The 25333-nt window shown below is 48.1% G+C and overlaps 1 protein-coding gene across 8 annotated transcripts in view; it reads right to left on the bottom strand.

Moving 5' to 3' along the window:
* The window catches only part of CALN1 (calneuron 1), a 649447-nt gene that overhangs the window by 482716 nt on the left and 141398 nt on the right, over positions 1-25333 (bottom strand). The window lies entirely within an intron of this gene.

Below are 25333 nucleotides of genomic sequence, written 5' to 3'. Positions count from 1 at the left end.
CAAGGCTGCAGTGAACTGTGGTCCTGCCACTGCACTCCAGCCTGGGTGACAGGGCAAGACCCAGACCCCAACCCGAATAAAGAATAAGGAAACACACACACATGCACACGCTCCTAAGAAAGATGACCAAAATTCTGGATTCACAGGTAAGACCTGATTTTTCCCTTCCACATTAAAACATCCTTCACGCTTTTCAGTTTTGTTCTAGCAACTCTTTTCTTTATAATCTGAGACAGGGTCTTGCTCTGTCACCCACGCTGGAAAACAGTGGCACCACCATAGCCCACTGCAGCCTCGAACTCCTGGACTCAAGCAGTCCTGCTGCCTCAGCCTTCCAAAGTGCTGGGATTACAGGCATGCATGACCATGCCTGACTCGGTTAACTTTTTTTTAACTGGGAAAAGACAAAGGAAACGTATTACTGCTCTATACCCTTACTCCTTCCCTCCGACATGCCAAGCGATAGTACTAATACTCAGCTATCACCAGGTACCCGCCATGTGCCAAGTATCATGCCACATCGTCCTCCCAGGAGGTGGGTGATGACAGTCCCCCCGTATCAGTTCATTTCCACACTTCCATAGAGATACTACCCAAGACTGAGCAATTTATAAGGAAAATAGGTTTAATTGCCGCCTGTAATCCCAGCACTTTGGGAGGCCGAGGTGGGTGGATCACGAGGTCAAGAGATCGAGACCATCCCGGTCAACATGGTGAAACCCCGTCTCTACTAAAAATACAAAAAATTAGCTGGGCATGGTGGCGCGTGCCTGTAATCCCAGCTACTCAGGAGGCTGAGGCAGGAGAATTGCCTGAACCCAGGAGGCGGAGGTTGCTGTGGGCCGAGATCACGCCATTGCACTCCAGCCTGGGTAACAAGAGCGAAATTCCATCTCAAAAAAAAGATAATAGGTTTAATTGACTCATAGTTCCACATGACTGGGGAGGCCTCAGGAAACTTACCATCATGGCAGAAGGGGAAGCAAGTCACATCTTACATGGCACTAAAAGAGAGAGCACGCGCAGGGGTAACTGCCACTCATAAAACCGTCACATCTCGTGAGAATGCACTGTCAGAATCCTCCCACATGATACAGTCACCTCCCACCAGGTCCGTCACTTGACACGCGGGTATTGCGATTTGGATTACAGTTGTTGATGGGGGTACAGCCAAACCATATCAACCCATTTTACAGATGAAGACGCTGAGACGTGTGACTGCTTAAAACGTGCCCAAGGGAAAAGAAAATTAAAACCACAATGAGATGCCACCTTACTCTTGCAAGAACGGTCACAATTTTAAAAATAAAAAAAAAAAATAGATGTTGGCATGGTTGTGGTGAAAAGGGAGCACTTCTCCACTGCTGGTGAGAATGTCAACTACGGGAAACAGCGTGGCGATTGCTTGAAGAACTAAAAGTAGATCTACCGTTCGATCCAGCAACCTCACTACGGGGAACCTACCTACAGGAAAAGAAGTCATTTTATGAAGAAGACACCTGCACATGCGTGTTGATAGCAGCACAATCTGCGACTGCAAAAATGCTGCAGCTGCCCATTAACCAAAGACTGAATAAGGAAACAAGGCATATACGCACCACGGAATACTACTCAGCCATAAAAAGGGATGCAACAATGGCCTTTTCAGCGACATAAATGAAGTTGGAGGCCATTATTCTAAGTGAAGTAGCTCAGGAAGGAAAAACCAAATGTTGTATATTCTCACTTATACATGGGAGCTATGAGGATGCAAACACGTAAGAATGACACAATGAATTCTGGGGACTCGAGGGGGAAGAATGGGGTGGGAGGGACAAAAGACTGCATAGTGGGGACCAGCCTGGCCAAGATGGTGAAACCCCATCTCTACAAAAAATACGAAAATTAGCCAGGCGTGGTGGTGGGCACCGGTAATCCCAGCTACTCAGGAGGCTGAGGCAGAGAACTGCTTGATCCTGGGAGGCGGAGGTAGCAGTGAGCTGACATCAGGCTACTACACTCCAGCCTGGGCAACAGAGCAAGACTCCATCTAAAACACACACACACACACACACTACATATTGGGTCTAGTGTACTCTGTGCAACGGATGCATCAAAACCTTAGCTCTCACCGCTGAAGAATTTATTATCCACGTAACCAGAACCCACCTGTACCTCAAAAACTACTGAAATCATTTTTTTTAAAAAAACGTGCCCAAGAGCACAGAGATCAGAAACAGCACATCCAGGATTTGAGCCAAGTTCGGTCTGACTTCAGAATCCCTGGAATTTGCTCCTTCGCAAGCAAGAAGTCAAGCTCCTCATCCACGGGGCGGCCCTAACTATAGGCAGGCAATCTTTGATTCCCCACAGTCTCTCTATGGTCCCGTGTAGCAGAGAAAATAAGCCTATTTCTATGATACCCTGAAAAAGGGATCTATGTGGCCAGGAGCCACCGTGAACTTGCTTTAAAATTGGAGACAGCTACTGGGTTTAGACCAGTTTCTCACTCACACAGGCAGTCTGAAAGGGAAGAATCCCATCCATCAGTAAACCAGACTGAGCACGAATAGGTGACGTTTTTAACTCCCCGTGTTCACTTTCTGATAGGGGATCTGGCTTTGAGAATGCTATGGAAAACCAGAGGACAAATCATGGCATATTAAACACAGTCAAAGGACACGAAGAAGTATGCTGCGTGAGTGGCTCACACCTGTAATCCCAGCACTTTGGGGGGCCAAATGGGGGTGGATCACCCAAAGTCAGGAGTTCGAGACCAGTCTGGCCAACATGGTGAAACCCTGTTTCTACTAAAAATACAATACAAAACCTGGCCAGACATGGTGGCGGGTGCCTGTAATCCTAGCACTTTGGGAGGCCAAGGCAGGCGAATTACCTGAGGTCAGGAGTTCAAGACCAGCCTGGCCAACATGGTGAAATCCCCATCTCTAAAAGAAATTTTTTTTAAAATCAGCCAGGCATGGTGGTGCACACCTATAATTCCAGTTACTAGGGAGGCTGACACAAGAGAATCACTTGAACCTGGGAGGCAGAGGTTGCAGTGAGACGAGATCACACCAGCACTGTGCTCCAGCCTGGGCGACACAGTGAGACTCCAGCTCAGTTTTTTAAATGTTTAAGAAGAAAGAAGAAGCTTAGCTGGAGAAGCAGTGACTCCAGTTCTCCAGCCACCAGTGCCCACCTTGCACTCAAGCACGATTAAGACTGCTGGGTCTCTGGGGATGGTCTTTGGCGTCTTCCCATTATCCATCACTTCAGTATAATGAAGACTCCAAAATCTGTATCTCTGGGATAAACACTTCAAGTCCCAGAAATCAATGTGCAGGAACCCATTGGGCATCTCCAGTGAGAGGACCTTTAGCTCTCGTCAGCGCCCCACCCTCTCCAGACTCCCTGTCCCTCCCTCAGTGGATGTCCCTCGTTACCTGGGTAAGCGGCCATGTATCTCCCTCCTCACCCCCACATCCACCTCATCAAGACATGTTAAGGCAGAGACAATTCAACATGGTAGTAATTAGGAGCCTGGGCTTTGGAGTCCGCCTGAGCTGAGTGGGAATCCCACTCCCACCCACTACGAGCCGTGTGACTGGGGCAATCACCCTCACATTAATTTCCCTTGTCTGAATAATGGGGACACCAATGCCTCCCAGAGTTATTGCAAACATCAAATCGAATAGCATCGACACAGCAAGGGTCTGTGTTTTTAAATTCTCATGCCAACTTCTCCCAACTCCTCGCCCCTTTTTCAGTCCAAGCCCTTTCCATTTCTCCCCTGCCTATGCAAAGGTTGTTTCTCCCCAACCCAGGCCCAACCAAGCCATTATCCAAACCACAACCAATGCAACCTTTTTCTTTTTCTTTTTTTTGGATACAGAGTCTGGCTCTGTCACACAGGCTGGAGTGCAGTGCTGAGATCTCGGCTCACTGCAGCCCTCCACCTCCTGGGTTCAGGCAATTCTCCTGCCTTGGCCTCCTGAGTAGCTGGGATTACAGGCACACACCACCATATCCAGCTAATTTTTGTATTTTTAGTAGAGATGGGGTTTCACCATGTTGGCCATGCTGACCCCAATTACTGGCGCACCTGGCCCCAGTGCAACCTTTTAAAATGCAAATAGGGGCCGGGTGCCGTGGCTCATACCTGTAATCCCAGCACTTTGGGAGGCCGAGGCAGGTGGATCACGAGGTCAGGAGTTCAAGACCAGCCTGGCCAAGATGGTGAAACCCTGACTGTACAAAAAATACAAAAATTAGCTGGGCGTGGTGGCAGGCACCTATAATCCCACCTACTTAAGAAGCTGAGGCAGGAGAATCGCTTGAACCTGGATGGCAGAGGTTGCAGTGAGCCAAGATTGTGCCACTGCACCCCAGCCTGGGCAAAAGAGTAAGACTCCCTCTCAAAAAATAAATAAAAATAAAAATGCAAATAGGATCTCGTCAGCAAGCACCAATATACCCTGTCCAGTCCTCCACCAGAAGCAAAATACTCCAGTGTTTTGGGAGGCCAAGACGGGAGGATAACTTGAAGCCTTGAGTTTGAGACCAGCCTGGACAACATAGTGAGATCCCGTCTCTACAAAAAAAAAATGTAAAAAGGAGCCGAGTGTGATGACACACATGTTCTAGAGGCCCAGAGTTTGAGGTTGCAGTGAGCTATGATTGTAGCACTGCACTCCAGCCTGGGAGACAGAGAAAGACCCTGCTTCTGGAAAAAATAAAATAAAAAAGAAAGCAGAAGCCCTGTGCAGTGATAGAAGCAAGAGAAGTCGAGTTCGCGAAGCGCGGACAGCAACCGATGTCACCCTTTCTGCTGAACTCCACATGACAAAACTTACAGATCAGTCCTCTCTCCAGAACAAAAATAATCACTACTCACACAGACACGCACACACAATACTGTTAAGCTCCACAGGTGCGCAGACCCCAGGTCAAAAACTTCAGACTTAGGCTGCTAGGCGGATCAACCGCAGTCACTGAAGATTCCGAATGGGAAACCACGTTTTTCTTAACGTGCGTGCTGAGGACCCTCCGAATCTGGCCAGAGACTTCAGCAGCAGCTCAGGGCACGTCTCCCAGGAACAGCGGCACCGCCGAAGGGATCTCAGGGGGAGGAGCATGAAACCATGATCGATCGTGCACCTGAAACTAGCAGAAGCTTTACACCCCCATGGGTGCTGGCTAGGCCATTGCACTTGGCTCTCTGAAGAGTCCCCGCCCCCCGTTGCAGGTGTAAGAAACCCCGAGCTCTCAAGTGCGCCTCCATGACACCCTCTGTCCCGCCTCCCCCCACTGCAGCACCAGATGGCAGAGAAGCCAAGCTCTCCAAAGTCCCCTACAAACTGCACAGGGACACCAGACCAAACGTTTTATGATCTGTCATCTCGACAGCGCTTCTAGGCTCGGAGATGTGAAATTGCCACACAGATGGTTGAGGTCTGCAACACACCCTGAGGCTCATCTCACTGGATATGAGCAGAGTAACAGCAGCAAAGCCCACAGCAACTGGCACCAGCTTCAAAACTATCCGTAGGCTGGGTGCGGGGGCTCACGCCTGTAACCCCAGCACTTTGGGAGGCTGAGGCGGGCACATCACCTGAGGTCAGGAGTTCAAGACCAGCCTGGCCAACATGGTGAAACCCCATCTCTACTAAAAATAAAAAAAGTAGCCAAGTGTGGTGGCGGGTGCCTGTAATCCCAGCTACCTGGGAGGCTGAGGTAGGAGAACTGCTTGAACCCAAGAGGTGGAGGTTGCAGTGAGCTGAGATCACACCACTGCGCTCCAGCCTGGGCGACAGAGCAAGACTCTGTCTCAAAAAAACAAAAACAGGAAAAAAAGATCCACACACATGAGCATGTAGACGGTGGTACCCTCCTGAGGTCAGCAGCACCTGCAGTCCTGAAACCATTTATTTTAGCAGCTTTTGATTTCTTAGAGTATCACTATTGCCAAGGCTGGAGTGCGATCACAGCTCACTGCAGCCTTGAAGCCCTGGGTTTAAGTGATCCTCCTGCCTCGGCATCCCAAATAGCTGGGACTACAGGTGTGCACGTCACACCTGGCTAGTTTTTTCAATAATTTTCTCATAGAGGGGAGATCTACCTATGTTGCCCAGACTAATCTTGAATTCCTGGGCTCAAGCAATCCTCCCGCCTTGGCCTCCGGAAGTGCTGGGATTCCACGCGGGAGTGGCCGCACCCAGCCTGTTTCAGCAGCTTACAGGAAAAGACGACACTGACAACACAACACTACACTTTTTTCACCATCATCATGAGACTTTAGTGTAACAAACAAACTCTCGAGATTGAAGTTGGTGAGTGGAGTTTGGAAGCACCACTGAAACAAAAATGGCCTTGAATTTCAACCAGAGGAGGTTAGGGAAACCTCAAGAGGAGGAAAAATAACCAGAGGGAAGGAACACTCCTGAAAAGAGGAATGCTGACGTCCACCGCCAGCAAAACGGATGGCTGGACTCTTCCATCTTCTTTGTATGCTTTTCAAAATTATAGTTGAAGTTCTGGGATACATGGGCAGAGTGTGCAGGTTTGTTACACGGGTATTCACGTGCCATGGTGGTTGGCTGCACCCTTCAACCCATCATCTACATTAGGTGTTTCTCCTAATGCTGTCCCTCCCCTAGCTCCTGACCCCCCGACAGGCGTGTGATGCTCCCCTCCCCGTGTCCGTGTGTTCTCATTGTTCAGCTCCCACTTAGGAGTGAGAACATGCATTGTTTGGTTTTCTGTTCCTCTGTTCGTTTGCTGAGAACGATGGTTTCCAGCTTCATCCATGTCCCAGCAAAGGACGAGAACTCATCCATTGAAGGTTCTGCTCTTCAAAAAGCAACTCCTGGCTTAGAGAGGAAGGCAGAGAAATATTTCCAGTGTGTTGAACTCAAAGAGCTGCCAGTGTCTCCTTCCCTAGGGGCGTGAGTTCTGGTCAACCAGCCTGGATTTCAGCCTCCCCATCTCCCATCAGCACCGCACCTCCAACCCAAGGAGTAAGTGTTGTGGGACACATCCTCTTATTTTAAAAGCAGGTCTCTGGACACGTTCCCCCCTGACCCTGGGAAGCACCACACAAAGGACCTGGAAGGCCTGGATTTGCAGGTGTTTTCCACATCAAAACCCAGGTCATAGAGGATCCTGGTTCTTTTCTGTTCTTGTTTCTTTTTAGAATCAGGGGGTACCTGTGCGGGTTAATTACATGGACATATTACATGATGCTGAGGGTTGGGCTCTGAGGGAACCCATCATCCAAATAGTGAACATAGTACTGTTTGTATTAGTAGTTTTTCAACGGGCCCTTTTCCTCTCTCCTCTGTGTTGAAGTCCCCAGTGTCCACTGTTTCCATTATTATGTCCACGTGTTCCCAATGTTTGCGTCCCACTTATAAGTGAGAACATAGGGTATTTGGTTTTCTGCTCCTGCATTAATCCACTTAGGATAATGGCCTCCAGCTGCATCTATGTTGCTGCAAAGGACACGATTTCACTCTTTTTTATGGCTGCATAGTATTCCATGTTGTACAGGTAGTACCTTTTCTTTAAGGGGATCCTGGTTCCATCCCACAGGACAATTCAAGGTTTGGAAGCTAAGATTGGTTCCTCTTCCCTCTCCTCTCTCCAGCAATTTAGTCTCTTCCCTTCAAACCAATGAGGACAACAGCCATCACGCTAAAAGGTGCTGAAAGGCCGGGCACAGTCACGCCTGTAATCCCAGCACTTTGGGATCCCAAGGCAGGTGGATCACAAGGTCAAGAGATGGAGACCATCCTGGCCACCATGGTGAAACCCCATCTCTACCAAAAATACAAAAATTAGCTGGGCGTGGTGGCGCGCGCCTGTAATCCCACCTACTTGGAAGGCTGAGGCAGGAGAATTGCTTGAACCCAGGAGGTGGAGGTTGCAGTGAGCTGAGATATCTTTACGCACTTAGAGCTAAGACACAAAGACTCCCAGTGGGTTGTCCAGATTCTTCCATTCGCTGACAAGCCTCTCCAGTTAGAGGCCTTCACACTGGACGCGGGCCTGTCCCAGCGGAACATCTGCACTGGCCCCTGTCTAGCGTTCTGCCTCTCCGCTAAAGAGCGACTGCGTGGCCGGTGTTGGGCTGGTGGTCCTTTGTCTGGGTCTGTTCCAGCATCTTCATAAGCGTCTTCAAAACAGTAAGAACCGTCGCGATTCCTGCTGCTGTTCCCATACTGTGTGTATTTGGCATGCAAAGTCCCCAGTGGATAGGAACAACGGTAGGAATGGTCACCCTCATTTTGCATGGATTATGTCTTCTATCCCTATAAAGTGCACACCATTATCCACACAGTACAGGTGCAAAAATCAGAACTCACGGGGTGGTGAAGTCAGTCAAATGCCATGCATCTTCAGCCATGCCTTTTTTTTTTTTTTTTTTTTTTCTTAATTTTGAGGCAGGGACTCACTCTGTCATCCAGGCTGGAGTGCGATGACATGATCGTGACTCTCTGCAGCCTCAAATTCCTGGGCTCACACGATCCTTCTCCCTCAGCCTCCTGAGTAACTGGGACCACAGGCACCCACCACCATGCCTATTTAATTTTTTGTACAGATGGGTTCTCACTATGTTGCCCAGGCTGGTCTTGAACTCCTGGCCTCAAGCAATCCTCCCTTCTCGGCCTCCCACAGTGTTGGGCTTCCAGGCACCAGCCACCATGCCCAGCCTACTGAGCTCACGTTTTGACAAAGTTCTCTTATCAGAGGAACCGGTGTTCATTTCCTCAACAAGCATTTTTGAGCAGTCACTATGCGCCTAGCATTTCACTGTGTGTGTTCCCAGGGATGAACATGATATATTCAGGCTCTGGCTCAAGGACGAAACAAACTCCCCCCAGATTCATGTCCTCCTGCAGGCTTCAGGGCTCCATGCCGTCCAGCCTTCCCTGCTGACTCCCCTCCTTTTACCTGGCTCAACTGCTTCGTATAAATATGAGAGATGGGAAAGTTCTTCAAAGTTTACACCTTACACTACGTTACAAGGAGTTACAATCTCTTGCTCTATGGCCATTATCCACTATTAGCGTTAAACCAGCTACCTGGACTCGCTCTGAACGGATCCGAGCAAGCTCCAAACCCTGACCTTCTCCTGACCGGCTTGCTCTTCTCCCTCGTCTTCTTTCTCCCTTATCTATTCAGGAAATTTCCCAGTTTGCAGCCAATCAGGCCAAGCATAGAATGTGGGGTCAGTTCCGGCCAATGGAAACTGGACACAGCAGTAGGGCGACTGCGTCAGGTTATGGAAGGTATAAATGTCCCTGCCTCCCTTGTTCAGGTATAAATGATGTCCCTGCCTCCCTTGTTCAGGTATAAATGTCCCTGCCTCTCATGGAGACAGGTGATTTGCACCCTTCCCGCAGGAAGCAAACCAGCCTCGCTGAGTGATCCATTGTCTCAGTGTGGATTTTCCCCAACATTATAAACCTGCTTCCAATGATAAGTATTATTAAGAGAAACTGGTGGGAGGCCACTGGCTTGGGCTGAGCTCCCGCATGCAGCCAAATAAACCAAACCAAAATGGAGGCACTCATGCTAAACGTTCCACATGACCGACCCAAGACTAAGTGGTGTATCTGACCTTCTGAAAAGTCAGCGGACCAAGAGCTGGTAGCCAAAGCCCTAAGCAAGCCCGTTTCAGCTGGCGTGACCAGGAAGTCCCTCCGCTCTAACCTTTACAAGGAAAGTCACTCTCAATCAATCTGCTTTTTCTGTTTTCTGCTTTCCTCAGCCCTTTTCTGTCTATAAAACCAACCCTCTCGGCTCAGCTCATAAGAACGCTCACTTTATAGAATGACGTGCTGCCCAATTCCAGAATTGCAAATAAAAGCCAGTTAAGATCTTTGAACAAAATATAGCTTCAAAAAAGGACAAACCTCCAGCGCTTTAAAATCATAGATCTGTCTATAGGTCCTCATCTGCTACAATACTTCCTCCTGGAAAATAATTAGCGGGATATTCCTTTTTTTTTTTCTAAGACAGGGTCTCACTCTATCTGTTGCCCTGGCTGGAGTGCAGTGGCTCCATCATGGCTCACTACAGCCTGGAGCTCTCGGGCCCAGGAAATTCTCCAGCCTCAGCCTCCCAAGTATGTGGGACCACAGGTGTGCACCACCAACACCCGGCTAATTTTCTGTTGGTGTTAACAGCTGTTATTAAGGTTGGGTGAACATGTGCAGGTCTGTCACCCAGGTAACCTTGTGTCACGGGGGTCTGCTGTACAGATTATGTCATCACCCAGGTATGAAGCCTGGTACCCAGGAGTTATTTATTCCCGACCCTCTCCCTCCTCCACCCTCCACCATTCACCTCCACCTTCCAATAGGCCCAGTGTGTGTTGCTCCCGTCTGTGTGACCATGTATTCTCATCATTTTGATCTGGATTACAGGTGAGAATAAGCAGTATCTGGTTTTCTGTCCCTGTGTTAGTTTGCTAAGGATAACGGCCTTCAGCTACATCCACGTACCTGCTGGCTAATTTCTGGAGTATTTGTAGAGACAGGGTTTTGTCATGTTGCCCAGGTTAGTCTCGAACTCCTGGCCTCAAGTGATCCTCCTGCCTCAATTCCCACAGTGCTGGGATTACAGGCATGAGCCACCATGCCCAACCTAAACCCGGAAGTTTTTGAGTCATCTGTTCCACGGTAACATGGGAGTATAGGTCTGGATGTCAACTCAACACTCTTCCTGCTTGAGGAGTAGGGAAGATATTCACGGCCACGTTGATAGAGAAAATCTGTATTTTAAATGGGTATGTCCTAACTCATCACCTGCTGATAAACGATGTGGAGCAATGCTTAGATGCCCTGGGCGCCACCGTGGAGAGAGAACACCAGTGAGTCACGGCTGCTAGAACATGTTGGTAACATCACATTCTTGAGTCCCAGAGAACAGCTAGACCTGCCGCCGGCTAATTAGAGGAGAAACAGCCAACGTCGGAACGACAGGTTCTGGCAAACTCCCTTCAGCACCCAGATGGAGAACACTGAACAACTCTCCTCAACAGGTTAACGCATTCACGGGGCTTCATCACCTTCCTAGATCTATTGGGATGCGTTTCTGTCGAAAGCGAAAGGTTCCCCAGGAACGAGATGGAGGCGATTCTGCGATTGAGATAAACCCTTGGTTACTTCTGTTCCTTGACTAGCTCAAGTCAAGGTCACGCTTGAAGATGCAGCAGTTTCTTTGCATAAGATGCAGGTTCTCATTCAGAGGTGGGTGCTGAACAATGAGAACGCAGGGACACGGGGAGGGGAGCATCACACACTGGGGTCTGCTGGGGGCGACTAGGGGAGGGACGGCGGGGGATGGGGAGGTTGGGGAGGAATAACATGGGGAGAAATGCCAGATATAGGTGACGGGGAGATGGAGGCAGCAAACCTCACTGCCATTTATGAACCTACGCAACAATCCTGCATGTTCTGCTCATGTGCCCCAGAACCTAAAGTGCAATAAAATATATATTTAAAAAATTAAAAAATAATAATAATAATAAAAAGATGCCACCCTCTGCTTGCTATCTCATGCAGGTTCTTAGAAATAAGAACCCAGGAAACATTTTCTAAAGCCACTATTTAGATCACCAGATGGGAAATTTTTTTTTTTTTTTTTTTTGAGAGTCTCATTCTGTCACCCAGGCTAGAGTGCAGTGCGTGATATCGGCTCACTGAAACTTCTACTGCCCGGGTTCAAGCAACTCTCCTGCCTCAGCCTCCCGAGTAGCTGGGATTACAGGTGCCTGCCACCGTGCCCAGCTAATTTTTGTACTTTTAGTAGAGATGGGGTTTCACAATCTTGGCCAAGCTGGTCTTTTTTTTTTGAGACGGAGTTTCACTCTTGTTACCCAGGCTGGAGGGCAATGGCACGATCTCGGCTCACCGCAACCTCCGTCTCCTGGGTTCAGGCAATTCTCCTGCCTCACCCTCCTGAGTAGCTGGGATTACAGGCACGCGCCACCGTGCCCAGCTAATTTTTTGTATCTTTAGTAGAGACGGGGTTTCACCTTGTTGACCAGGATGGTCTCGATCTCTTGACCTTGTGATCCACCTGCCTCGGCCTCCCAAAGTGCTGGGATTACAGGCGTGAGCCACTGCTCCTGGCCCTGTTGGAAAGGCTTTCTAAAGTACAATGGCTGGGTGCAGTGGCTCATACCTATAATCCCAGCATTTTAGGAGGCCGAGAAGGGAGGATCATTTGAGCCTACTAGTTCCAGACAAGCCTGGGAAACATGGTGAGACCCTATCTCTCCAAAAATAAAAAACAAAACAGAATTAGCCAGGTGTAATGGCACACGCCTGTGGTCCCAGCTACTTGGGAGGCTGAGGTGGGAGGATCGCTTGAGCCTGAGAGGTTGAACCTGCAGTGAGCTGTGATGGTGCCACCACACTCCAGCCTGGACAACAGACCATGATCCAATCTCAGAAAAAACAAAACAAGCAAAACCAAAAAACTAAACTACAATGTCCCCCATCTCTTTGCATCTAGAAAGTCTAGTAGGAGCACCTCCTCCCTCATTGAGAATCACCACCATGATAGGCTAATTACTAGAAGAAATACGTTTTAAGGCTGGGCACAGTGGCTCACGCCTGTAATCCCAGCACTTTGGGAAGCTGATGTGGACAGATCACGAGGTCAGGGGTTCAAGACCAGCCTGACCAACATGGAGAAGCCTCATCTCTACTAAAAATACAAAATTAGCAGGGCGTGGTGGCGCATGCCTGTAATCCCAGCTACTTGGGAGGCTGAGGCAGGAGAGTCACTTGAACCCGGGAGGCGGAGGTTGCAGTGAGCTGAGATCGGGCCATTGCACTCCAGGGCAACAAGAGTAAAACTCCATCTCAAAAAAAAATGCACACACACATGTGTTTTTAAAAAGTCCACAGAAATTTGATAGTGAGATAAGATCGAAAGCCACTGATGTGTCTGAAATAATACAAAATACCTGTATATTAAAGAATTTGATGATGGAGCAAAGAGCTCCTGTTTAAAATGTAGTTGAGAAAACTTCTTCCAAAAGACACTTTAAAGCCAGTACTGGAATCAGGTAACGTGTGATAACTTTTTGCCTGAGCCAATTGGAAGCTGGCAGCGAATGTCATCCTCATTCAGAGTCAATGTGTTCCTTTAAGGGGACATGATGTGTTTTTTTCCGTCCTCCTTGTGTGTGGATTTCTGTTTTCTATTTCTATTCTGACAGGGCTTTGCAGTTGTATTTTTTCTTTTATCTTACGATGTCTCGATCGCTTTTGGAAACCGGCAGAATGTAAATTACAAGTTAACAGCACGAAGCTGGCGGGGAAGGCAGGCACTCGGGTTTCCTTCTTGGCCAGTCATCAAAATGCATTTTCAGAACAATATCAGAAGACTTAGCAAGTGCCCTTTAAGGAACGGGCCCTTGGAAGCAGCTACCATCAGAGAAATCCCTGCTCCGCCTGCTAACAAAGCCTCACAGCCCTCCACAAAAGGTTTCCCTCTCAAGGCTCAAAGGCAGGTCAAGCCTCCAGGAGGAGGGTGCCCAGGTAGATAAAAGCGTAAGTTGTAAAGCTGATTCCCAGCTCGGGGCAGAGCTGTGTATGTGACACTCCCCCTCTCGTTGGGATGACGATGTGGTTCATTCATTGCGTAGGTTTGAGGCTTCCTCTGGAGGAGAGAACTCTGAGCCATCAGATAAGAGTTGCGAGCTTCTCTTCTTGTGACAGGAATGTTTCTGCCTCCTTCAAACCCCCTCTTAGAAAGCCTGCAGAGAGAAGTGTCTCCAAAAAAGGCAAGTCGAGTTTGCCTCTGGGATCCTGAAACCAACCGACAAAAGCAGGGGAGAAAGCAGTAGGGGATGGGGGACCCTCATTACAGGAAAACATAGGATGGACCAGATGGGTGGCAGGTGGAGAGGGCCCCCCAGCGCTCACTGTGCAGAAACCAGCCCCCTCCTGGCACAAAGTCATGATCATGGCCAACCTTTCCTGTGCTGCAGATACCTCTGCCCTCAGTAAGGAGCATGCTGGGCTCACACAGAGATTTAAACATCTCTCTCCACCCACTGAAATTCAATTAGTCAGCCAACTGCTCACCCATGTGTCACAGCGGTGGCAGGGATCTGTATGATGGTGACGTGACGGGTACAGGGGAAGCACACAGGGTCTCATCTTGCAGGGAGCGGGATTCAGTTCATAAAAGTGAACGGCAGCCAGGCGCGGTGGCTCATGCCTGTAATCTCAGCACTTTGGGAGGCCGAGGCGGGCGGATCGTGAGGTCAGGAGTTCGAGACCAGCCTGATCAACATGGTAAAACGCTGTCTCTGCTAAAGATAACAAAAATGAGCCGGGTGTGGTGATGCACTCCTGTAGTCCCAGCTACTCTGGAGGCTGAGGCAGGAGAATCGCTTGAATCCGGGAGGTGGAGGTTGCGGTGAGCCGAGATCGCGCCATTGCACTCCAGCCTGGGTAACAAGGGCGAGACTCCGTCTCAAAAAGAAATAATAATAATAATTAAAATAATAATACATGCACAATAGGATGACTGAAAGGGTTAAATGAGTTAATTCTCATAAAGCACTTTGAACAGTACCTAGCATGTAATAAGTACTGAGTAAGCTTTGGCTGTGATGCTGGTTACAACGATGACAAGTGACAATATTGAAACTAAAAAGTTGAGTGAATAGGTAGGTATTTCCCAAGTAGACAAAGAATACGTCTTGCCCAAGCAGCTTACACAGAAGCAGAGAAGCGGAGCTAACTCGAGGAAGCCAGGAACTGTGTGGAAGGTGAGCTGGGAGCTCAGGAGGACTGAGAAAAGAAGGGCTCAGCCTCGCAGGGCTGCAAGTCTAGATACTGACACCATGGCTGGAGACTGTAGAGAGCCACTGAAGACGGATACGCCAAGCAAGAGGTTAAAAGGTGAGTCTCTGCCGGGTTTTGGGATCGGGATGATGTTGGTCTCATAAAATGATTTGGGAAGGATTCCCTCTTTTTGGATTGTTTGGAATAGTTTTAGAAGGAATGGTACCAGCTCCTCTTTGTGTGTCTGGTAGAATTCGGCTGTGAACCCGTCTGGACCTGGGCTTTTTTTGTGTGGTAGGGCTCTTAATCGCTGCCTCAACTTCAGACCTTGTTACTGGTCTATTCAGGGTTTCAGCTTCCTCCTGGTTTAGGCTTGGGAGGAGGCAAGTGGCCAGGAATTTATCCATTTCTTCCAGGTTTACTAGTTTATGTGCATAGAGTTGTTTGTAATATTCTCTGATGATGGTTTGAATTTCTGTGGAATCTGTGGTGATATCCCCAGAACACATGGACACAGGGAGGGGAGCACTACACACTGGGGTCTATTGGGGGGAATAGGGGAGGGACAGCATGGGGGGAGGAAGACAGCAAATCACACTGCCACGTGTGTACCTATGCAACTATCTTGCATGTTCTGCACATGTACCCCAAAACCTAAAATGCAATTTAAAAAAAAAAAAGGTGAAGTGCTGTGATGGTGACAATTTTAACCAACTCAGGTAAACAAAATAAAGTTAAATGAATTGTAACAGGCTGAGCATGGTGGCTCATGCCTATAATCCCAACACTGTGGGAGGCTGAGGCAGGCAGATCCCTTGAGCCTAGGAGTTCAAGACCAGCCTGGGCAACACAGAAAACCCTGTCTTCACAAAAAATAAAAAACTAGCCAGGCTTAGTGACGTGCACCTGTAGCCCCAGCTACTCAGGAGGCTGAGGCAGGAGAATCACTTGAGCCCAGGAGGTGGAGGATGCAGAAATCTGGGACTGCACCACTGCACTCCAGCCTGGGCAACAGAGAGAGACCCTGCCTCACACACAGAGAATTAATTGTAACAGACTTCTGGGTATGACAAAGAAACTTGTGCAAGACTAACCCTCCCACCCTGTGCCATAAGCCAGGCACAATAAAACTGAACCAAATATATGAGGCAACTGTTTACAGGCAAATGACGACTGGTAGCACCAGATTACAACTGCAGGGAGAATGGAAATCCACACGGAGAGCCCCATGCTCACCCTGGCTCTCTGCCTGGGGCCAGTTTCCCAACCACAATTCATGTAGTAGCTGCAGGAACTAGAATCTGCAGGGTGAGACAGCAGAGGGAAGAACACTGTGCAGAGAGGAAACATCAGAAGCCCGTGTGTGGGTTCCCCGGGAACGTTTGGTTGAAGCCTGTGTTGTCCAGATGCAAGATGAGATTAAATAAGACTCACCAGGAAGCAGCTGCTCAAGGTTGAGAACAGAGAACAAATTCTACAACTGAGGCAGCGGATAACGGAAAAACCTCATTAACACCCCAGCATCCTGCTAAGACTCTAGAAAGACCACCTCTTAAGAGACGGTCAGTTTCCACTGATTTGCCCTAACAGAGCATAAAAATAAACCTACCCAAGTTTACGGTGGTCAGCCAGTAACTGAATTACCTCCTAGAACCAAAATCAGCACTCTTTAGAGAAAGACAACAGAACACAGTCACTATAACGTAGGATTCAAAATGTTCAGTCTATAGTCAAATATTTACAGGCATGCAAGGAAACAAAATCTGACCACGGTCTTTTTCAAAAGTTCATAAAATCCAAGGCCAAGATGGCCTAGAGCCTCGCTGTTGGATTTAGCAACTTTAAAGAGCTATTATAAATATAACAAAGTGCATTCAAAGAACTAAAGAAAAACTGTTCTTTTAAGGATTAAACAGATAAGGTAGCTCACCAAAGAAATGGAAACTGTAAAAAAAACACTGTGTGTGTTTCCGTGTGTGTGTGTGTGTGTGTGTGTGTGTGTGTGTGTGGAGTGACAGAAAAAAACAATCCCTAAATGCTGAAAAATGTTTAATAAATAAATAAATAAATAAGCCAGGCACAATGGCTCATGCCTCTAATGCCAACTACCTGGGAGGCTGAGGCAGGAGAGTCGCTTCAGCCCAGGAGATCAAGAGTGCAGTGAGCTTTGACGGCACCAGTGCACTCACCAGGGTGATAATGCAGGACCCTGCCTCAAAAACCTAAATAAATAAATTCTAAAATAATAAATAAATGAAGAATATACAGATATTCACCGTACTTTCCAAAACCTCTGTGGATTTGAATTTTTTAAGACTGAAGAAATATTTAAAATAATATGTATATGCATATATACAAAAAAGAAGATAAACGTTATAAGCCAACACTGGATGTGTGGCTCATGCCTGTAATCCCAGCACTTTGTGAGACTGAGCTGGGAGGATTACATGAGCACATCAGCTTGGGCAACATAGTGAGGCCCCGTCTTACCAAAAAAAGGAATTTTAACTTAGCAGGTGTGGTGACACACACCTGTAGTCCCAGCTACTTGGGAAGCTGAGGCAGGAGGATCGTGTGAGACCTGGAGGTCACTGCTACAGTGAGCCAGGTTTGTGCCACTGCACTCTAGCCTGGTCAACAGAGCAAGACATTGCCTTAAAAACAAACAAAAAAAGAAGTTAGAAGCCAAGGCACAAGCTAGCGAAGGGTGCATCTGAGTAGCATCCCCCCAGAGGTATCCAACTGACCCGACATGTGGGTGGATCACAGATGAAACCCAACAAGATTGGCTCCCGTGAATGCAGTTGTCTGGGAAGTGGAAACCTGACCCAATACCAACATGATCAGAGAGGAAGGAAGAGTTACAGAACACACAGGGAGGTCGAGGTACGTGGGACTCACGATTGTAGGTAAGGACCAAGAGAAAGCAAGGATGGTTCCCAGATGACTGCTGTGGCTGACTGGCATATAATTTCCTGAGAAAAATCCCAGAGAGGGGCGGTTTTCAAGAATAAAGGAAATTCATTTCGGCTTTGGATACCTGGAGTTGAAGGGACTTGCGAGACACCTGACCAGAACTACAGGTACTAGGTCTAAAACCCAAGAGGGAGGCAGGGCTAGAATACATACCTTGAGGTCATCGGCATGTAGACGCCCTGGCAGACGGCAGCAAAGACCAGTCCCAGGAGACAAGAGTGTGGCTCATATTTCTTTAACCTTTTTTAAAAATTGCAAATCTACAGAGGTTTTAGAATGCATGGTGAATATATATCTTCCATTCTTTTTTAAAATTTTTCTTTTTGGTTTCTTTTTACTGAGAGATGAGGCAGCACGATAATATCTCACTGCAGCCTTGACTTCCTAGGCTCAAGCAATCCTCCCTCCTCAGCCTCGTGAGTAGTTAGGATGATAAGCATGAGCCACTGTGCCTGCCTTTTTAAAAAAAACAAAAACAAGGCCGGGCGCGGTGGCTCAAGCCTATAATCCCAACACTTTGGGAGGCCGAGGCAGGTGGATCACAAGGTCAACAGATCGAGACCGTCCTGGTCAACATGGTGAAACCCTGTCTCTACTAAAAATACAAAAAATTAGCTGGGCATGGTGGCACGTGCCTGTAATCCCAGCTACTTGGGAGGCTGAGGCAGGAGAATTGCCTGAACCCAGGAGGCGGAGGTTGCAGTGAGTCGAGATTGCGCCATTGCACTCCAGCCTGGGTAACAAGAGCGAAACTCCATCTCAAAAAAAAAAAAAAAAAAAACATCATTTTTCAGCAGGCAGGGGCTAAGGGATATACAATGCATGCAGAGATGACAAAATAAGTTGAAAACAAGAAGAAGGGGACCCAGGTGATGACACGGGGACCAAGGCAGCGATGAACTGTGAAAACAAAGGTATGACCAATAGTGCCAGATTCTGCGAAAGTCCAGAATAAACAGGGAAAGTCACCTAGCCCAGGCGCGGCGGCTCACACCTATAATCCCAGCGCTTTGGAGGCAGAGATGGGTGGGTCCCCTGAGGTCAGGAGTTCGAGACCAGCCTGGCCAACATGGTGAAACCCCATCTCTGCTAAAGATACAAAAATTAGCTTGTGATGGCAGGTGCCTGTAATCCCAGCTACTTGGGAGGCTGAGGCAGGAGAACTGCTTGAACTGGGGAGGCAGAGGTTGCAGTGAGCCAAGATCGTGCCACTGTACTTCAGCCTGGGTGACAGAGCAAGACTCTGTCTCAAAAAAAAAAGGCATCTAGCTAGAGGAGGCAGATAGGGCTCCTAGAGAAAAGTGAGCTGTGGCACAGCAGTGACTCTGGAATAGTCTAAGTGACACGGGTCAACTACTAAAATTGAACCCCAGGTTCAAAGGCTGGCAGTCTGGTATGTCTGTTCCCATAGTCAAAATACCCCCTACAAGGTACAGAAGAGCCTATCAGTAGAAATATTAATTTTGATGCTGGGTGTGCTGGCTCACACCTGTAATCTCAGCACTTTGGCAGGTGGACCACCTGAGCTCAGGAGTTCAAGACAAGCCTGGTCAGCATGGCAAAACCCTGTCTCTACTAAAAATACAAAAATTAGCTGGGTGTTTTGGTGCATGCCTGCAGTCCAGAATCACTTGAACCCAGGAGGTGGAGGCTGCAGCAACCCAAGATCACACCACTGCACTCCAGCCGGGCGACAGAGCCAGACTCTGTCAAAAAAAAAAAAAAAAAAACACGAAAGAAAGAAAGGAAGGAAAGGAAGGGAAGGGAGGAAGGAAGGAAGGAAGAAAAAGAAATATTAATTTTGAGACATGCACACGTGAATTTTTGCTGGGAATTTTCGCTAATTGTCCCACCAATGAAATTGGAGAGACACAATTTCCACCCACACTTGGAACTGCAGTGGCACTGACGGGAGGAAGACTGACTCACCACAGCACATCCACAGCAAAGCATGCAGGCGGTCGCTCCCTACTTCACAGCAACTGTTTTCCATGGGGATCTATTCCTCAACCCAACCCCACTTCAGCAGCACCTTTTATTCAGCTCGTGTGGGGAACACAATTAATGACAGCCATGGTTTGGTGCGGTCCCATCCTGGGTTATTTGTACAGTGCAGGTGAAAGCCAGAATGCTCCTAGGATGACTGAATAGACAAGAATAGTTTGGGGATGGGAAGGAGAGGAGAGGGACAGAACGAGCCACATAGATGGAGAATTCTGTGGCAAAGACAGCAGGAGGGGCTATCCAGACCCCACCTCTGCCCAGAGCCATTGGCTATGTGAATGTCTTCTGCAAACTGGAGATGGCGTGTGTATCCATCTCTCACCAGTCTAGGGATAAAAAGGGGATAGTATCTCAAGTTTGGGATAAAGTGAAGACAGCAAGATTCTTTTTTCTTTTTTCCCTAGAGACAGGGTCTTTCTTTGTCACCCAGGCTCAAGTGCAAATGCAATGGTATAATCATAGCTCACAGTAGCCTCAAACTCCTGGGCACATGCAATCCTGCCACCTCTGCCTCCCAAGTGGCAGGGACCACAGGCATGCACCACCATGCCCAGCTAATTTTTTTGTAGAGACAGGGTCTCCCTATGTTGCCCAGGCTGGTCTCGAACTCCTGGGCTCAAGTGATCTTCCCGCCTCAGCCTCCCAAAGTGCTGGGATTACAGGCGTGAGCCACTGCGCCTGGCCAAGCCTAGGTTCTTTTCAAACCCTGTTTACTGACAAACACCGAGCCTACAAAAAAAACTTCATAATGTTGAGTCACGAAGCCTAATGGAAAAAAAGCAATATAAATTGTATTTTAAACATTTTCATGCCAAAGAAAGGTACCATCATCTGGAAGACTTGGAGAAAGAGATTTTTTATGAATATATATATAATAATTTATGACCAGAAACAGATTTTCACAAACTGGAAAATAGCTAATATGTATTTCCAAACGGCTCCAAACTGGAAACCACCCAAATATCTACTGAGAATAAAGTAGGAAAATAAATTAAGACATATTTGTATACAATGGAACATTATATATTAAGGAAAATAGATGAACAGCATATGGAGGTGAATTTAGTGTAATATTAAGATAATATTTCAAGGCCAAGCACAGTGACTTATGACTACAATCCCAGCACTTTGGGAGGCCAAAGCAGGCAGATCATTTGAGGTGAGAAGGTCAATACCAACCTGGCTAACATGGTGAAACTCGTCTCTACTAAAAATACAAAAATGAGTCAGGCATGGTGGCACATGCCTGTAATCCCAGCTACTTGGTAGGCTGAGGCAGGAGAATCGCTTGAACTTGGGAGGTGGAGGTTACAGTGAGTAAAGATCATGCCACTGCACTCCAGCCTGGGTGACAGAGCGAGACAATGTCTCAAAAAAATTAAAAAAAAGACAGCATTGTGAGATTATTCAATAAACAGCATTGAGAAAACTATTTTTCATCAATCATAATGCCTATATCTAACAAAATCCCATATAATGCTCTCTAGAAGTATAAGATATTGCTAATAAATCTGGTATATGCATAAACTTCCCGAATAGATGTAAGCCCCTTGGAAACAGGCTATGAATACTATAATTTTCCTCGACTACCTAGTAAGCATTTCCTCCTCTACCTACTAAACATCCCTTTAATGAATGAGTGAAAACGGATGGACGGATAGATGGATGGACGGGCGGGCGGGCGGACGGACGGACGGATGGATGGCTGGATGGACGGACGGACGGATGGCTGGATGGACGGACGGACGGATGGATGGATGGATGGATGGATGGATGGATGGATGGATGGAGGCTGTCTCTGTTAATCCACCTTTGCTGAGTTTGATTGGTTGGGTGATCCCCAACTTTGACCTGGTCACCTTGATGCAGCTTTGCATTTTTCCCTCCTGAGCTTTGTTTAAAGAGAAGACACAGGAACTTCCCAGAACTGAACTGCAGGTGAAAATGACCTGCATGGCACATGGTCCTCTTCCTGCCTGTTTTCAGAGGATAACCACTCATGAAGTGTGCACCATCGGCCCTTCCACTGAAGGAAAGGGATTTTCCATCACTGGTGATGAACACAAACAGGTGGGGAAACCTGTAGCCATTTACAGGCAGAGGGCCGCAGAGGCTGCAGGGTGGGAGGGAGGGAGCACGTAAGGACAGTACCCAGGTAATGATGATGCTGAAGGCAGCCAGACCACAAAAAATGCTGCAGCCTCCATCAGCCTCCAACACATCAACTCCCAGTGCAACACGGCCTGTCCTCTGAGGATGAACGGGTGGCCCCCACCAGCAGAACTTTAGGGTCACCTTGCCATGAAGCAGCCCGAGAGAACAGCAAGCCAGCAGTGCCCTGGAAACTGGCTTCCCCGAGACCGATCCGTAGGCATCTGAGTCGATTCAAGCCAGTTGGTTTCCAGACCCTGTACGCCTGCTCTAAACTCAGAACACATCTGCACCGCCCTGCCCGGAGCCCCGAGATGCTTGTAATATAGCGGGAGCAGTCATAACTCAAGTGTTCACCTTGGCAAAAACTAAATAAATAAGTAGAATGAATATTCCGTCAGAAAATAAATGGCCCTTCCCCAGGCTGAGAGGCTGGATTACCCTCCTGAAGGACAAATGCAGCATCCTCACCAGGCGGTCTTTGCTCAGTAAGGTACCCAAGGCTGCCAATGCTCAGGCTGCCAATCTGGGCTTGGAGGGCTCTTAGAAAGACTCCCGCTAATCTACATACTGAAAAAGAGCATTTCAGTTTCTCTCAAGCTGCCTTTGCCTGGTTAAAATAGCAAGTTTATATGCTTTTTCTGTTTGTCCAAGAAAGTAGACGGCATTTCAGAAGGGTACCCAAGTAGGGAGAGGAGGGCTGAAACCCAGCCAGAGCCCTCTTGAAAAGTCATACACCCCACAGTGGCCCAAGCAGCTGCCTTAGCAGAGCTTGAATGTAACAGTGGAAAAAAAGCCATTGTGCTGAGAAGTCACAGAGAAATCATCTCCGGATCACTCATGGCAAAGGTGGGCAGAGGAAGCGGGGAGAACACAGAAAGCCACAGACGATTTCCAAACTCCATTTGGGTAGTGACTTTTAACCTCTGAAAGAATCGCCCAAAACATACAGAGAGTGTCGCTCTCGGTTCTCATAGCCAGGGCCACTCGGTGGGCCCTGCATGGCGGACTCCCGGTCCCTCCTGCTAACTGAAGACTGAGCCAGGGGGATCTACTCAAACACAAGCAAACATCCATCCCACATGAATGCACCGCCTGCCCTAATAATGTCCATTCAGTGTGAAGACTCCCAGACCCTGGCTTCGCCTCCCAGACGTACCTGCTGTGAGCTGAATGTTTGGGTCCTCCCAAAACGCAGAGGTGGAAGCCTAATCACCAGTGTGATGTCATTAGGGAGGGAGGTCTTCCAGGAGGTGACCAGGACGGCAGAGCCCTCACGAACGGGATCGGTGTCTGCTATGGTTTCAATGCCCTTACAAACCTCACATGGACATTTAATTGGCATTATGACAGTGCTAAGAGGTGGGATGGTTAAGAGGTGATTATTTTATGAAAGATCTACCCTCATGAATGGATTAATGCCATTATCTCAGTGGGGAGTTCATTACCCAGAGAGTGGATTCTTATAAAAGTGAGTTTGGGCCAGGCAAGACAGCTCATGCCTGTAATCTCAGCACTTCGGGGTGAGGCTGAGGTGGGTGGATCACCTGAGGTCAGGAGTTCAAGACCAGCCTGACCAACATGGCAAAACCTCATCTCTACTAAAAGTAAAAAAAAAAAATCAGCCGGGTGTGGTGGCGGGCGCCTGTAATCCCAGCTACTCAGGAGGCTGAGACAGAAGCAGCTTGAACCCGGGAGGTGGAGGTTGCAGTGAGCCGAGATCACACCACTGCACTCCAGCCTGGGTGACAAGAGCAACACTCCATCTCAAAAAAAAAAAAAAGTGCGTTTGCTCTTGTTTTTACCCCCTTCTGTCACCGAATGAAACAGCGTGAAAGCCCTCACTGGATATCAGTGCTGTGCACTTGGATTTCCCAGTCTTCAGAACCATCAGCCGAATGTACTTCTTCTCTGTGTAAATCACCCAGTCTGTACTACGCTTTTACAGCAACACAAAGCACACTAACACAGTGCCTTTATAGACTCAAGTCCCAAAAGAACGTATTCGCCCCTCCACCATATGAGGACACAGTGAGAAGGTGAAATCTGTGAATCAGAGAGTGGCCCTCACCAGACATCAAATCTCCTGGCACCTCGGTCTTACCCATCCGAGCCTCCCGAACGCACAGGCTCACTTTGGAGAAGTGCTCGGTCTCCTGCTTCTGAGTCCTACATCAGCACACCTTTCACTCAGCTGAAGACCAGAAGACACGAGGGTCCCTGCTCTCCTCTCAGGCCACCAGTCTTTGTCCAGATCACAGTGAGCAGCTGCTATCCCTAGAAACCTTAACTCGGCACCCGTCACCCGCACTTCTTCAAACGTCCCCGAGACTCTGCTTGGACCCAGCCACCGGGGCCACGTCCTCTGCTGCCTCCCTTCTCATTCATGTAAACAAGCACGCATTTAAACAAGCGCACAAGCAAAGTGGATGGGAGAAGGAGAGGCTGTTCGGTGGCCTGTCCTCTCACCTCCCTCACCTCCTGCCTGTTGGAAACGAGTTTGGCTTTGCTGTCTCAGGGCCAAACGTCCTCCACCTTCTTTTTGGGAGAAATGAGCCTCCCTAATGTGCACCTGCAAAGCACGGTGATTTGAACCATGACACCTGGAAGCAAATACGTGGGCCATCTGGGGTAATTTTGACTTCTTGAGAAAGTAAATCTAAACTTTGTGCTTTAAAATGGTATTACAAGCAACAGAGCATTCAGAAACACGAGGGAAAACGGATTCTGGTCTGACCTCAGCAGATGCCTAAGTGAAAACACATCAGGCTAAATCAACCTAATTCTCTATTCCGGGAAAAAACAAACAACAAGCAAACTTGTTTTTCCTATTTTTAATTTTTTTTTTTCAGTTAGAGGATTGGCTTATGCAAGATACAATGAGACACTGTCCCAGGATGAATTCAGTCATCGTGTTCCCAGGTTTATGCTCATCCCTCACCCCTGCCTTCAATGCCCAGGGCTGTGCTCTGTTGTGAAGGAACAGAGGCAATTAAAATAATTGCTATCCATTGCCACCTAGATGGAGCTTCCAGATGATTCTGATCTGGGCAGGATTCAAAGCACCATGGCCAGAAGTCAAGCCATTAACAGGGCTTAAACCTCCCCTGCAGATGGACCCCACCGTCAGCGACAGCACAGAAACCAGACAATTCCACGGGTGCTAAAGGCTCTGGAAACCGGAAACCACATTTTAAGAGAAGTGAACGCTCTCCCCGCCAGTCAATATCCGAGGAAGCCAAAATATCCACCACAGATTGTTCAGGCTAACAGGTCTGCCCTGCACACATACACACGCACAAAAGTCACGTGGGCAAAATTTCCTATCACGTCATGATTACATTTGACCACAACTGCCAACGAGTGGCCAGAGCCCAGGACTTTCGGCCCAGTTTCACAGTAGC

The sequence above is a fragment of the Callithrix jacchus genome, chromosome 2, assembly GCF_049354715.1.
Source record: "Callithrix jacchus isolate 240 chromosome 2, calJac240_pri, whole genome shotgun sequence".
Lineage (NCBI taxonomy): Eukaryota > Metazoa > Chordata > Mammalia > Primates > Cebidae > Callithrix > Callithrix jacchus.
Note: the sequence above shows the minus strand (reverse complement) of the source record. Positions and strands in the feature narration are given on the sequence as shown.